This window comes from Canis lupus, chromosome 6 (assembly GCF_011100685.1).
Source record: "Canis lupus familiaris isolate Mischka breed German Shepherd chromosome 6, alternate assembly UU_Cfam_GSD_1.0, whole genome shotgun sequence".
Classification (NCBI taxonomy): Eukaryota; Metazoa; Chordata; class Mammalia; order Carnivora; family Canidae; genus Canis; species Canis lupus.
Genome location: NC_049227.1, coordinates 31022909 through 31038265, shown reverse-complemented (window position 1 = coordinate 31038265; position 15357 = coordinate 31022909). Strand labels below are relative to the sequence as shown.

General features: G+C 51.9%; 1 protein-coding gene across 9 annotated transcripts in view; it reads left to right on the top strand.

Moving 5' to 3' along the window:
• SNX29 (sorting nexin 29) overlaps positions 1-15357 on the top strand; it is a 528683-nt gene that overhangs the window by 89360 nt on the left and 423966 nt on the right. The window lies entirely within an intron of this gene.

Here is a 15357-nt window from a genome sequence, read left to right as displayed (position 1 = left end):
CTGAAATTTACATTTCCCTCAATTATGAAAGTAGCAGCAAACCCTAGAAACCACAGCAGTGTCAGCAAAATGGGTGACTTTGTCACTGATGGAAGTCCACAGGCACCCTCGAGAACCCCAACATGAGAAAAATCTCAGAATGTTGTTTCTGCTGGAAAACAGCTTTTAATGTAATATTAAATAATTTTATGCATTAGGTCACTTTTTTTTTTTTACATTTTGATAATTCACTTTCAATATATTCAGTTTCCTTTGTAGTCTTGTGTGTCTTATGTATCTTAAACTATGTTTCTGAGAAGAGGCCCAGGGGCTTCACCAGGCTGTAGAGTGGGCCCGTGGTACTAAACAGGTGACCCCCTGCCGCAGCTCTAAGGCCCTCTCCTAGAAGGCACACTCAGTATCCCATTGGCCCTGCCAACATCAGTCCCACAGTCTCTGCTGGCTGCTAGGGAGGCAGTGACCCCACTGCCCTATTAGGGTGTTCATTGATAGGGGAGGAAAAACAGAGTTTGGGAGACAGCTGGCATTCTCCTGAGTTGGGGATGAAGGAGGAAATGGGCAGACTCTGTAAGGGAGGCACCGTGGGAAGGACCAGTCTTACTCTGTGTAATGAAAGTGTGCAGTTCATTATGGTGCTCCTTAGGTGGAGTCAGCCAAGTGGATACCTGTAGGTCTGTACACGGGGCAGGAGAACCCTGAAGTCGCTGGCTCTCAAAGCTCAGTTATTTATTTACTGCCATACCAGTACTTAACCCTGTAATTTTTTTCTTTTTAAATTGGTGCACTTAAGAAAACCTGAATGCCTTTACTTAAGAAGGGAGCTTTGCATGAGTACAGTGAGTGCAGAACCGCTGTTAGTTGCCTGAAATAGCAGGTAACTGAAAATAAAGACACTGGAAAGGAACCGATGTTAAGTCGGCCTGGATGTCACTGCCTGGCCCAGCTTCTGTCTGGGACCCCTTCCCATTGTTGTGAGGAGAGGCCAGTGAGTGAGCAGCAGCAGGAGGGTGGTGGGGATGTCTTTGTCCTGGAAGAAACCAGAGGGGGTGAGAAGGGACAGACGGCCTCTTGTCTGAGTCTCTGCTCCTTTACTCCTTGTCTTTCTGCATCTGCAAAGCTCTCTCTCCGCGTGGGTTACATCTTGTATAGAGGGCTGAGGCTTTATTCCGGCTCTGAGGTGTGTCTCAGAGAACACTGGTGCCTGCCTTACGTTTGTCTTGGAAAGAACAGCAACCTTGAGATTGTGGGCATGAACACCAGGTCTTGCCACTTGTCAGAGCACAGGCATCTTCGTGCGCCCCAGCGGGTACCCGGCATTATGCTTCCAGGCAGTTCCCTGCTTCCTGGGGTGAGGTCCCTTCCTGACAGGTGACCACAGTCTGCTTTGTCGGCACCTCTGTGGGTCTCCCCGGGCCACTTTCTGCCAGAGGAAGCAGCCGGCCCTACTTGTGTGTTGACACCACGGTCATCTGTTATCATGCCGATGGCTGAGATTTTGGTTCTTTTTCTTGTCTTCTACGATCTTCCAAAAATGTCAATCTAGTTTTCTTATTTGGTATCTTTGGCAAGTAGGGACCTATGCACGGTATAACTTGAATCTCTGAGCAGATGTGTCATCACACCCACAGCTTGACTCTTGATACTTTATTTTTTAATTTTTTTAAAAGATTTTTTTAATTTATCCATGAGAGGCACAGAGAGAGAAAGAGAGAGAGGCAGAGACATAGTCAGAGGGAGAAGCAGGCTCTCCGTGGAAGGAGCCCGATGTGGGACCCCATCCCGGGACTCCATGATCACACCCTGAGTTGAAGGCGGATGCTCAGCAGCTGAGCCACTCAGGGATCCTGACTCTTGATACTTTATATCGATGTCCTTTGTGTGTTGGGGCGTGATGCTGTGCTTTTGGGGCAGAGGGTGGTGGCTCCCTGTTTGCTGAAGTGGCTGCAAATTTTAGTGAGCCTTCTGGACACACACACTTGTATATGTTCTGGATGAGAGCTCAGGATTCTTTAGAAATTTTGGGTAGAAGGTGGTTTTGATATGTGTCCCCCTCATCCTGCCTGTGCCACTGTGACATCCGAGAAAAATAAGAAGAGCGAGCCTGTCTGGGTGCCTGGGGCATCAGCTGGGGTGGCCTTGACAAAGTACCACAGGCTGAGTGGCCCAAACAGCAGATCTTTTTTGCAGTTTAGGAGGCTGGGGGTCCAGGTGACCACAGTGTTGGTCCCTGGTGAGGCCGCTGCCCTTGGCTTGCAGATGGCCTTTTCTGGCTGCCTCTGCATTCCTGGTGTCTCTTCCTCTGCTTATAAGGACCCCAGCCCTACTGACTTAGGGCCCCACCCGTAGGACCTCATTTAACCTTAATTACCTTCTTAAAGGTCCTACCTCCAAATACGGTCCCACTGGAGGTTAGGGCTTCACATAGGAATTTTGGCTGGGGTGGGGAGGACTCATTCAGTCCCAGGGAGTCCCAAGAATAGTGTCCTGAGAGCTGTCCAGATTAAGAATTCCATCCCAGCACGTGAAGCACAGGGGATTCTACTCAGGAGATGCTTGACTCTCAAAGACCCTGAGGAGCCTGGCAGAGGATCCCCAACTCTTCTCTGTGATGCAGGGAACATTCTCTCACATCCTGCCAAGTGGCTTCCCTGGCTTCATGTAATCATGGATATCGGTGGCTGCCTCGGCACAGTGGTGCACTTCATCCTCAGTGATTGGGGATGACTGACAAGTCCCTGCCAAGCAGCCTTCCCCTTCTGGATGCCTCTGAAGTGGCAAAGGGTTTTTATCCTGGACTTTTTGGGTGTATATTCTTGTTATGAGGTGCCCAAGAGAGGACCGTGTGGCCAGGCCCACATTCCTGCTTTTCCTACGAGGCCCTTTGGTACTTAAGAACCCACAGAGCCTGTTAGCAAAAATTAATTATTTAGCGAAGTGGTAAAGACGGTTGGAGCACATCAGAACACTCCTACTTCTGCCTCCAGGCACTTCCCTTTCCGGCAGGTGAGTGTGTTTGGGGTGTGCAGGGCCTGACGACAGCAGTTCACCTGTTGTTTTGGTGGGTGATGTGTTGTCCCACCCAGGAGGGCTCGCCCTGAGGCCAGGCTGCCTTGTTTCCCAGGTCCCCCTGCCCTGGGTGGTCTTGAACCTCTCAAGGCCTGTTTCCATATCCAAACATAGGGATGCCACAAACACCCATCATTTGCCTAGAAGAGTATGTGGGTCAGAGCTGAGTGTCAGTAAATAGCAGCTATGACCAATCTGCTTATTTGCATTCTGCTTTCTTAGCATTATTTTCTAGCATTTTCCTCTCTACATCTTCCAGGTCATGCTGCTGAATGACTGTGTAATATTCCAATTTAGATTATTTGAGCCAGGGGAGGAGGGCACACCAGCCGGGTTTGTTTGTTTGTGATTTTTGCTTTTGCACTGAGTCTCTTCACTCATTGTAAAAAAAACAAACCGAGAAGTGCCAGGCTTGGAGTAAATTATTTTTGTCTGCTGTGTGTTTCTTTGTGGTAAATTCTTGGACTATGGGGCGGGTGAGCCAAAGGTGAGTCCCGTGTTTGTGGGTTTGTTATCAGTAGCCATTTTGTGTTTGGAGTGAACATGTTGCCAGTGGGGACAGCTGCTAGTTTCTTTCCCCCTCCACCGACCGTAATTGCTGACGTTTAATGCATCTGCCATTTTCAGAGCTGGAGAACTGGCCCTTAGAGGCTGGGTGGCCATGCGTTCCCTGGAGGGGCAGTCCCCCTCCAGGCCTTTGTCTGACATTTGTGACCCCTGCCCCACTGCACGCGTTGTTTGTGTGATCCTTTCTTTATTTTGTGGTCTCTGGTCCTCCCATTGGCCCTTCTGCCTGATGTGGAGCTGAAATGGGAATGGGGGCCCAGAGTGCTATTTGCCGTTCCTGGCACTGGCCACGTGGCTTGGGGAGGAGGCCAAGGGGACAGGCCGGCAGGACCCCCACCTCCCTGTGCTCCTGCTTATTAGCCTGTATATCAGGGAGCCAGAAGGCAAAGGCCGCCCTGAGGACTTGCCAGGACAGAGGGGAGGACAGACGGCCATGACATGAACAGACTCATGAACTTCCCGTGTGTCTCAAGTGCTAGGAGGGTGAGCACAGGGGGGCTGTTTTAGGTGGTGCTATTGAGCGCAGTCGGGCTCAGGTAGCTGCGGAGCTGAGGCCTTCGGGGTGAGGGGGACTGTGTAGTTTTGGTGGTGGGTGGTGACGGTGGCAGTGGGGCTGGGCAGAGGGGTGAGCTGAGCCGAGGGTGCTCTCAGTCGGATTTTATTTTATTTTATTTTATTTGTTTAAATATTTTATTTATTTATTCATGAGAGACACACAGAGAGAGAGGCAGAGACATAGGCAGAGAGAGAAGGAGGCTCCATGCAGGGAGCCCGATGTGGGACTCGATCTCAGGACTCCAGGATCAGGCCCTGGGCCAAAGGCAGACACTTAACCTCTGAGCCACCCAGGCATCCCTCTCAGTCAGATTTCATCCCTAGGGCAGTGGGAAGCCGGTAGGGGGGGTCTCAAGCCGAATCATGCAACCCTTCTCACTTGCTCTTGCAAATGGCAGTTGTGCAGCGCGTCTGCTACCTGAAGCATCGTCAGGAGCCGGGGGTCCCTGATTGCCCTTGCTTGCTCAGGGTCCTTGAAGGCCTTCCCTGGGTGGGACCTCCTGCGTTGACGAGGGTGTCCTCACTGTTTGAAGCTTCCAGCGGCCCCCAGTCAATGTCCTGAGTACTGGGCACTGACACCCTTAATGCTGGAGCACGCTAAGTGCTGCAAGAGCGCGGGGGGCTAGAGGGATGCTGGCGACCTGGAGCCACCATCCTGGGGTCCGGCCCAGCCCCAGTGCTTCCTGGGGAGATTTCCCTTTCTCTTTCTTCTCTTCCCCCCCACCCCCAAACTCTCTTTCCTCATATGTGAAGTGAAGAGACTGACGCTGGCATCTCAGGGCCGTTCTGAGAGATGAACGCATTCTCGGGAGGCCTGAGTGCTGAAGTGGGCCTCACGCGGGATGGGAGCCCTGGCGAGTGCCTGTAAGCTTCCACATGTGCTGAGCGCTGAGCGCTGCTGTTCTGAGTTCCTCAGAGTTCGGTCCTTGCCCAGCAATGCTCGGGGAGTGGCGGGGGGACCAGGCCGAGACTGAGGACGAGTCACTGTTGTGTCCTCTCCTGGTATTTAGGTGTCAGGTGGCGGCATTGTCTTAGGGATGTTGGTTCTTTCTGAAATGACTTCTCGAAATCCCCTGGGGGGTCAGTTTGGAGCTCATTCAGTAGCCCCAGGGGTTCAAGCTCCAAACCCTAGTTAGAGCCCAAACCCCTAGGACTGCGGAGCCTGGCCCCTGACATTTCCATCCTGGTCTTTCCAGGTGCTCTTGGCCAGTCACTTCTGATAGCAGATCTGCTGGCGAGTTCTTCCCTCCCCTGACCACTCGTCCAGAGAGCTCGCCTGCACCGCCCACTCTCTCCCTCCACGGCTGCTGATCCCAGGTTTTCGAAGCCCTCCTGACCTGGGCATACTGTTGCTGTGTCCCCACCGGTCTGTGAGCTCCCTGAACACAGGTGCTTTGCCTGCTCCTTCACTGCCTGAACCCCAGCACCTCAAGGCCTCCTGCCGTGGCGTTGTGACTCAAGAAACCTTAGTTTAGGGGGTGAAGGAATGAACTGATGTTGATGCAAGTTCTAACAAGCCTGAAAACATCCAAGTGCTCTGCAGGAATGACCCGAGGGTCAGTTCCCGGGTCACTGGTGGGTCTCCAGCTTGGTCTGCAGCACAAGCCCAGGAGTGTGGGTTACACGGGGTTGGGGGGAGTGAGTGATTTTCCACCCGTCCCGCATGGGGCAGGAGGCCGCTGGTGCTTGCAGAAGGAGCACTAGCTTGGGGATCAGAAAAAGTTGGTGCTCAAACCGGCTCTGATAGCAGTGGGTCCCTCAGCCACTCTGTGCCTCAGTTTCCCCAGCTTTAAAGTGGAGGAGCCTGCACTCCAGGATTCCTTGCACTTCTAACCATCTGTTCTGGGAGAGGACTTATGATCCCTGCATTCTCCTTTATGACCATGAAGGAGCCAAGTCGTGGAAGTCTGGGTGTTTCTGGTGTCTTGCTGGCTCCGGCTTGTTGCTCTGCCATCACAGGCCTCTTCATTCTCCCTGTGCTGTCTCCTTTGCACATGTCTTGACTGTTGGGCTGACCTTGAATGACCTTTGGTTGCTAGGGAAGCTGGTAAATGCAAACCTGCTGGCGTTGACATTTGGCCTGTAACTTGTTTTCCAGGCCAAGTGTTGGCCGATGTAGGAGGCACGGCCGTTTGGAGAGAGGCAGGGTGGTGTTTGTGTGAGTGCCCAGACGCCTGTGGACTGCTCGCAGGAGACGCTGTCTTACAGAGTTGGGAAAGGCGAATTAACCTTTGGGAAAGACAAATGTCACCTTCAGGTTTTAATTCTGAGTGGCAAGCAGCCCTCCTTTACACTGTCCCTGCCGAGTTTCCTCACCAGGGCTGCTGGAGGATTAGATGTATAAAGCCTTTATGCATCCTTTATATTTCCATAGCATTCTGGCCCAAGTGGTTGCAGATGAATTGAGTTGAGAAGGCAGCCTTTTGGAGTGGAAAGAACACTGGGGGTCAGGCCGGCCAAAGTACCACTGTTCAAGAGCTCTGTGACTCTGGGCAAATGCTTTTGCCTTCCCCCCGAAAGGAAGTGAAATATTACCTGCTTCCAGGATTCTTCACGAGGTATATGCAGTGTCTAGCATGGAGCCTAGAGTGTCTTGTGTCTGGTGCTTAGCTGGAAGTGCAGGGATGGTTTCAGAGACTGTGGAAGCCCTCGTGATTGTGTGCAAAATTCTTTTGGTGTGTTTGTGCTCATATGTGGATTTTCCCTGGGGGGAATTCCTTTGCTTTCACCATTCTCCCTCAGAGGTTTCCAGACCTTGGAAAAAAGGACCACGTAGCTGCTCAGTTTGCGATAATTGCACATAGTGTGTGTAGCCCCCCCAGTAGGTCAGGTGCTGTTCATCCTTGCTCTGAAGGATGAACCAGTACATTTTGCTCTGAAGTCACTACCAGGTAGACTTGCTATGTTCCTAACCGTGTTCTTCCACAGATGAGCAGTGGGAGCCCAGGCAAGTTATTTAGCCTGTCTGTGCTTCAATATTCTCACCTGTAAAATGGGATGAATAGTAGTATTCACCTAATAGGGTTGTGAGGAGTTGCATATAGCCTAGTACTTTTTGTAATGAATTAATATGTGAGAAATACTGAAGATACTTTATGCAAATCATACCTCGGTAAGAAAAATTGGAAAAACATACTCTGGAGAGTGCCTGGCATATTATATGTGCTATTATTAAGATCCTCGAAGGGTACACTGCCGGCTAATCATCCTTCAGGATGATATTTATTGAGCTGCAAATAGACCCAATTCCTGTTTTACTGACACCATCCCTGCCGCACAGGTCACTGTGGTTCCCTTTACCTGGCTTTTACTCCTTAATTTTTCCTCCTAGTTAAAAGGAGATTAACATGTATACTTTTTTTTTTTTTTAAGATTTTATTTATTCATTTGAGAGAGAGAATGCACAAGTGAGCATGAGTAGAGGGATGGGATGGGGACAGAAGGAGTGGGAGAAGCAGGCTCTCTGCTCAGCAAAGAGCCCGATTTGGAGCTCAGGATCATGACCTGAGCTGAAGGCAGATACTTAACCGACTGAGCCACCCAGGTGCCTTGTGTACTCCATGTGGTTGTAATGGAAGCGATAGTCAGGACAGTGGTTCTCAATTAGGGGTGCTTCCAGCCCCCAGAGGTCAGTGGGTGACACCTGGAGACATTTTGGGTGGCACAGCGGGATGGGGATGCTGTGGCATTTGTGGGGTAGTGGCCTGGGACACTGCTAACACCCTACGGTGCACAGGACCGCCCCACAGCAGAGGATGATCCAGCAGTTGTCAGTAGTGCAGAGGATGAGAAAGTCCACAGTAGGAGGGGGAGGCACTGGGACTATTCTCCAGGAACCGTGTTTTGTTTTAGACCTTTTTCTTGTTTTATAATCACTTGCGTGCTCAGGGAATGAGACTCCAGAGAAACAGGAACCTCAAATGGACCCAAACAAAATGATACATCCCATAGAGCCTTTGTTCTTGGGCCTGTCTTTGGGAGCTGCTTCGTCCCATCATTGCAGTGAAGATAATTTAGGGGGGCTGTAGATGCATAAGCATAAACACCTGTGGCATGTACCAGCATAAATCACAGCTGGATCTGATAGCTGTAGAGACTTTCGCATTCAGCATGTGTAGCTCCTTGGGGCTCAACTCATTGAGAATTCCTTCAGTTGATACTTATTGGTATTCACGTCGGCTGTACATTCCTTCACTCCCTCAGTAAAAAAAAAAAAAAAAAGAGTTTCTACTCCTGAACTGAAATCTTTGTTTGACTATATGGTCATTTGGGAGCGGGAAGTTGCAGGCAGGCGGCTCAGCCTTTCTTCCTGCGGGCTGCGGAGGGCAGCCCTGCGGCCACCAGGTGGCGCTCCGGCCCTTTCTCTGTCTTGCTCGCCCAAGCTTTCCTCCTGCAGCTGGGGGGTGTTGCGGACTCAATTTTGATGTCCAGCGCTTGTGCCCTATTTTAACTGTGAGGTGGGGTGGTGATGGCAGTGGCAGCGACGGTCTTTTCTAGTTGAGGAACATTGAGCATGCACAGAACATCGTATTTGCCGCGAGTGTAACTGCGGTTGTATTGTTGCTGATGGCTTTCTGAGGAGGTAAAGGTGGAATAAAAGCTAATTAGAAAATATTTCTGCTTTGTCATCGCTTTCCACAAGATGGAATTAATTATCCGTGGAGGTTTGTTCATCATTGCAGTCCTAGTCATTGCCACCTTTTTCCTTTCTTGTGGGGTTGGGGGTTGGGTGAGGAGTGATAGATAATAGAAGTAAGCCCGGATAATCACCATGACTGTTTCCTTTTGATTTCTCCTCACTTTTGATATTGAGCCAGGGCAGAGGACAAGAGAAACATCCTTGGTTGTCAATAGGCCTTGTTGACCGGGTCCTTTTTTGTCCTAGCTATTATTGGAAGGGAGTCTCAGTACTAGTGAGGAGGTCTGGCTCATTGCCTGGCAACACGGTTCCAAACTTTCTGCAGCTTGAAGATGCTCTAGTAATGGTTTAGAGGAGGAGGCGAGGTCCCACGGCCGGCTGGTTGCTTGGCGGGCAGGGTGGGCCAGCAGGCCGCTGCACTGCCTCTACTCTAAGCCCCCTACCCCCTTGAGTCCAGGGAGTGACTCTAGTTGATAATGGCCAACACAGGTCCTCTAGTTAGGCAAGTTTCTTTAAAGACGAAACTTCTCGGGGTGCCTGGGTGGCTTAGTTGTTTAGGCATCTGCTTTCTGCTCAGGTCATGATCCCCCGTATTGGGCTCCTTGCTCAGTGAGGAGTTTGCTTTTCCCTCCCCCTGCTCTTGCGCTCGTGCTCTCTCTTCCTCTCCCTCAAATAAATAAATACAATCTTTAAAAAAAAATAAAGGGGAAATGTCCCACTGAGTGTTATCTACTAGACTTTCAGTCATTGTCTTGGTAGTTAGAATGTTCCAGATGGAATTCAGACATGCTTCAGTTCTTTACTGATTTGTTTATTCAGTCCACAGACATTTACTGAGCATCTCTCACATGCTGGGTGCTATTCTAGGTGCCGGGGAGTCAAAGGTGAAGGAGATCCAGTTCTACTCAGGAACTCTGTGCCTCAGTTTCCCCATCCTGAAAATGCAGGTTATAAGAGTAGCAGCACCCTGTGTTGTTGTGAGGACTGAAGAACTTAACATAAAGTGCTTATGCCAATACATCTGGCATGTGTGAGTTCTTGTTACATGGTCCCTGCCCACCTGAAGTTCAGAATCTCTTGGAAGTAACCATGATGAGAAGACCCAGAAATAAGAGAAGAATGGTTGCATGGGGCAAAGGAAGGCAGTTGGGTCATGCAGGGCGGATGTATTCTTTGTTGCTTATGGGCACTGAGTGACCGCCATCATGTTCTTTCCTTACCCTGACCTGGAAGGAGTCCCCCGCCGAGCAGGAGATCCTTTTTTTTTTTTTTTTTTTTTTAAGATTTTATTTGTTTATTCATGAGAGACACACAGAGAGAGGCAGAGACACAGGCAGAGGGAGAAGCAGGCTCTTTGTGGGGAGCCTGCTGCAGGACTCGACCCCAGGACCCTGGGATCACGCTCTAAGCCAAAGGCAGACGCTCAACCACTGAGCCACCCAGGTGCACCGGAGCAGGAAATTGTAACTGGAGCTTGAGATCAGGCTGTCCAGCTTCCCCCGACATGGAACCAGAGAGGCCTCCAGCTGCCTGACAGAGATGGCTGTTTCCTTGCTGCTGCTGAGGGTTGGGGGCTGCTGTCCAGGAGGACAGAGGAGGGGAAATGGCTGAGGGGGCCGGTGTGTGTGTGGGGGTTGGGGCAGCCTTGATGAGGAGGGGGGGCACTCCACGGAGGGGGCAGCTGTGTGCAAAGGTTCCTGAATGAGGAGCCCAGGAGCCCCACCTCTGAGCCCTGCTGAACGCTGCCAGACATGCTGCGGGCCTGGAGGGGCTCTTCCAGAGGAAGTGTGATGGTCCAGCCTGTGGGACTCACTGTGTGTGCATAGCCCAGGAAGGCTGTGTTTTAGCTGGCCTGTCCCCCAGGGCATTGCCAGGAGTGTCTCAGGGCGACCTCCTGCTTTAGTCTGGGGTCACTCCCCTGGGAAGCTTTCCCTTGACCTTTGTAACCATGGGCTACTATGGATGAACTACCGTGAACTCTCCGGGTTTCAGGATCCTGTCTGGATTCCTGGTGCTTCTGAGCCAAATATGACTCCCCCCCCCCCCCCCCCTTTGGGGATTACATCCGTCTAGTCTCAGGTCAGTTGAGTTCTTGCCGGCCCCCTTAACAATGCAGTCTCCATATTTGTTGACAGACATTCTGGGGTGGGTGCTCATTGATCCCCCAGCCAGGAATAATTTTTGGTCTTGAGCTCTTTAGTGGGCTCTTGGCTAGGCCTTGCAGCGGCTTATGTAACAGTTTGTTGTAATTCAGAGCTGATCCAGAGCAGACTTCTTGCTCAGGGGGAAGCACCCGTCAGACTTGCTTGAAATATCAGCTCTGTTCGAAATGTGCCATCAGAAGAGCTGGGGCAGCTCAGTTTGTAGAGTTGTGTCAAGGGGGCAATTACCAGGTTTGAATTCGGGGTGGAGGTAGCTGGCTGGGCCGGACATCCCGTGGAGGTGGTGGGTCACTGGAGCAGTGAGGTCCAGAGGATGCCCCAGGGGCTCCCGTCCTAAAAAGGGGTGAGCAGCACCCACCTGTGAGAGGGCCTGATCAGTGAAGGGGAGGGGTGCTTGTGTTTCGGTTCTGGCGTTTCTTCCTTTACCTGCACCTCTTCCCCCTCCTCTCCTGGATCTTAAGTACTAACTCTCAAGGTAACTATTAAAATCTGTATTCTCTGTGTGAATACGTCTGCATGGAAAAAGCCCAGAAGATACTCATGGATCTCAGTAAAGAGTTTGCCTATCCCCCTCGTCCCAGCCACTTTAGCTGCCCCCCAGCCTCGGGACCCGAACCTTTGTGGAGTTCAGCCTCCGGAAGGACAACAGCTGCCAGACTGACAGGGCTGGCACGAGATCTGCACTCGTCCTCTGACAGGCTGTCAGGTTGCTTTTCAGCAGCTCTAGGCTGCCTCGGCCCCTGCACCGTCAGCTTATTGTCCCTTCTGGTCCTTCTGCTTGAACCACCTCCCCCGCCCCCAGCTGTGCCCCCCTCCGCCCTCCTTGTGGCCTGCAGAGCGCTTATTCATCTTTAGGGCTTAGTTTAGGTGGTGCCTCTAAAACAGTAGCAGTCTTGTAATCAATAATGCTGCCTGGAAAATCGCTTTAAAGCTGTGAGCTGGCAAAGATGAAAAAATGTCAGCCCTGAGTTCATTAGTCAGGCGAGGTCCCCCCAGGGGCAGGTCCTGAGTGTACCCCATGGGTGGGTGAGCAGCCCGTGGGCCCCAAGAGAGGGAACCCACAGGGGTTGGGCTGGGCATGCACAGTTCCTCCTCCTGGGCTCCAGAGTGGGATGTCACCCGTTCCTCCGGGGAGCAGTCATGAGGGCAGAGAACTCGGAGTGGGAAGTTGGGGGCACTTCTTCCCCGTAGAGATGGACAGTGAGAGACCTGGTGGCGTCTCTCCCACCCAGAGCACCTCACTTGAGAAGAGACTTAGAATTCAGGCTGTTTTTAGGTATATGGTTGTGGGTAGGTGACTCTCCTGAGGCTCTGTTTTCTCTCCTGCAAAATGGGATCAGTGATCTCTCCATGACAGATTTGCCAGCAACCTCTGATAAAATAGAGCACGTAAGGAATGGTGCCTGAGTCAGCTGACTGGCTGAGTGTGGAATCCATGACTCCTTTCACTGGTAGCCGGCCTTCATTTTCCCTGATCCATCTCCAAACGCACATCTCCTGTTCTCCCTGAAGCAGGGAAACGGGAAGCAGCTACAGAAGTGGGCCACAAATCTAGCAGGGAGGTCAGGTGCAGCCCCGGGGGCATCAGGTGGCAGGCTGTAGCTCAGCAGTGGTGACCCCTGAGTCGGTACCTCCCCTCTGCTGCTGCACACAGGCTGGGTGTTTGTGGGGGGCATGGTCGTGGGGTGGGGGGGAGTGCTGTGGCCCAGGTGGGTTTTGAGCTCTCTCCCTCCCGGTATGGACACACTCTCCTGCTGAGTTTTCCAATTCAGTTAGCCAAGAATCCAGAGCTTAGGGGAAATGAGGAGGCCTTAGGGCACAGGAACAGCTGTAGCCTGTCTTGCGTGGGTCTCCCCTTGCCTCTGGGTTCCCTCAGCTGCGTCCAGCACAGGTGGAGCCCTGCTGGCTTGGGGAAGGGAGCTGGGTTCTGCCAGCCACCGACTGCCCTCTTGTTCCCCCACTTCCACGGGGGTTTGGGAGAATGGCGCCAACGTTCTGTGCCCTTCCGATTCGGGGAATGCCTACCGAGGGAGAAAGCAGAATGCCCAGATGTGTCCGTGCCTCCCTGTGACCGAAGACCCTCGTACGTGGCTGGTTCTGCTAGGGGTTCCGAGCGGACACTCCTGGATGCAAAGCCGTTACTCCGGAGTGCTTTAGGGACATGAAGGCTGGGCCGCAGGGATGCAGCAAGAGGAAGTGCGCACTCAGTGTATTCTAGGCGCCAGGCTCTGCTCTAAGCGTGTTCCATGTGTCCCCTCCCCCCCCCGCCCGTCTTCCCAGCAGCTCTGCCAGCCCTGTGTGTTATCATCCTGTCTTATTGGTGAGCAAGAGCTGGGTCCTGGTGATGAAACTGCTCGATGACCCTCACACAGGTAGTGAGTGCTTGACAGGGGTCCCTCTGGCTGGGCATTCATTCAACAAATACAGGGGCCCTACTATATGTCAGGCACTGCCCTGGGCTCTGGGGCAGGTTCCCTCAACCTCTGCACTATTAGCATTTGGGTTGGCCCATTCTCTGCCATGGGGGCCGTCCTGTGCACCGTCGGGCATTTATCCACATCCCTGGCCTCTCCCACTCGATGCCAGAAGCACCTCCTCTCCAGTTCTGACAGTCAGAAATGTCTCCAGACGGTGCCAGATGTTCTGTGGGGTGGGCAACCCCCCCTCAGGTAAAAACCACTGCTCTAGGGGGATAGCAGGAAACCAAGAGCTTACGTTTTGTTGGAGAATTTCAGAGACCACACACACAAATAAATGTATCAGGGGATGCTTCGTCTTCTGAAGGAAAATGAAGCAGAACACGAGCACAGATGGAGAGTCAGCTACTCTGGAGGGGCTGCTGTGGCCTGCTGTCTGCGAAGGCCCTTCTGACGAGGGGCCTCTTGAGGAGAGGCCTGATGCCATGAGGAAGGGAGCTGTGAGCTTTGTGGAGGAAGAGTTCCCAGCAGAGGGGACAGCCGTGCACAGGCCTTGGGGTGGGAGGGTGCTGAGTGTGGCTGGGGCAGCAGGAGAGTGGGTAGGGAGGGTGGGGGTGGCTTTAGCTGTCACTCTGTGTGGGATGGGAACCACTGGGGACTCTGGAGCAGTGGAGGGCCATGCTGGCCACTGGGTGGAGAGTTGGCAGTGCGCGGGCTGGGGGGCAAAGGAGAACAACTGATCAGCGTCCTGGCAGCAGAGCCAGCCACTGGAGGAGGCTCTGGGCTCTCCGTTTAAGAGGATGACCTATGGTCTCTTTTGAAATTCATATGATCAATGCTGTTTTCGCTCTAGATTGAAAACCCTGGCCCACCTCTGCCCACCTGGAGTCCCGTCCCTCTCAGGACTGATCATGTGCCTCTTAATCTTTGAGCTGTGCCTTCTGCAGCTCAGGCCTCTTCTTTGACCTCATTTCTTGATTCAGCATTTTTAGGAAAGATCAATTAGCTTCCTGGAGAAAGGGGAGCACCTTACTGGGCTGAGGAAGCAGCAGCCTTTTCTGCTCTTCATCCTCAAGGCTCTTTTTGTTGTTGTTGTTGTTGTTTTTCCTCCTCTAAATCCAGTTGCCCTAAGGTAGCTTTCTGGTTCATGTTGCCTTCCGAGCCTTCATTTCCCTCCTGTTGTGTTCCGCCAACCACCACAGTTTATTGACCCCCTGATTAATTTTAATCATTCTGTATTGGCAACTTTGGTTAGTCACAGCTGCTCCTTCATAATAACGAGAAAGGAAAGTGTCTTCTTAACGTGTCCTTGATTCCATTTATCATCTCTCCATGGTGTTCTCGTGATCATTACTTTATTGGTTTATCCCCAGAGGCCTGTGTGATTGGGGCCCTTCCGAAATTCACTGATAAAAAAGATGAACTATATTTGAAAAAACCAGCAGCCTCTTTCCTTTCCTTTCCCGGAATCGGAAACCCACATCTAAGACAGTTGTTCAGGATGAGGCTGCAAAAAAGCAGAATGTGTTTCCTTGAACTGTGCCTACGATGTGGTCTCGGACCATCTGACCGTTAGGTGCCCTGTTTGGAAAATCTAGGTGTGGTTTGGGGCGTGTGGGCACTTGGACGCCAGGAGAATCTTTTCAAGGGAAACCAGACGCAGACATCGCCCTGGCTAGAATTCTCTGGGGCAAGTTCTTTCTAAAAAGTTCTCACCACCACGTTTACCTGGTGGCGTGGCTTCTCTCAGGATGGCTCCAGGATTAGCTTTGGGTGGAGGCCGTCACTGTCATGTGCTGTAGTCAAAATAAGATTGCCTCACTGATCACCGCGAGTCCTGGAAATCTGCATTTTTCTGTGCCAGTCTTTGTTAAAAATAGTTGCTGACCCTTGTCTGTATTGCTGGATACTGTATTCAGAGCGTTCTCTGCCTTCTAGAGATCGGTCCAAA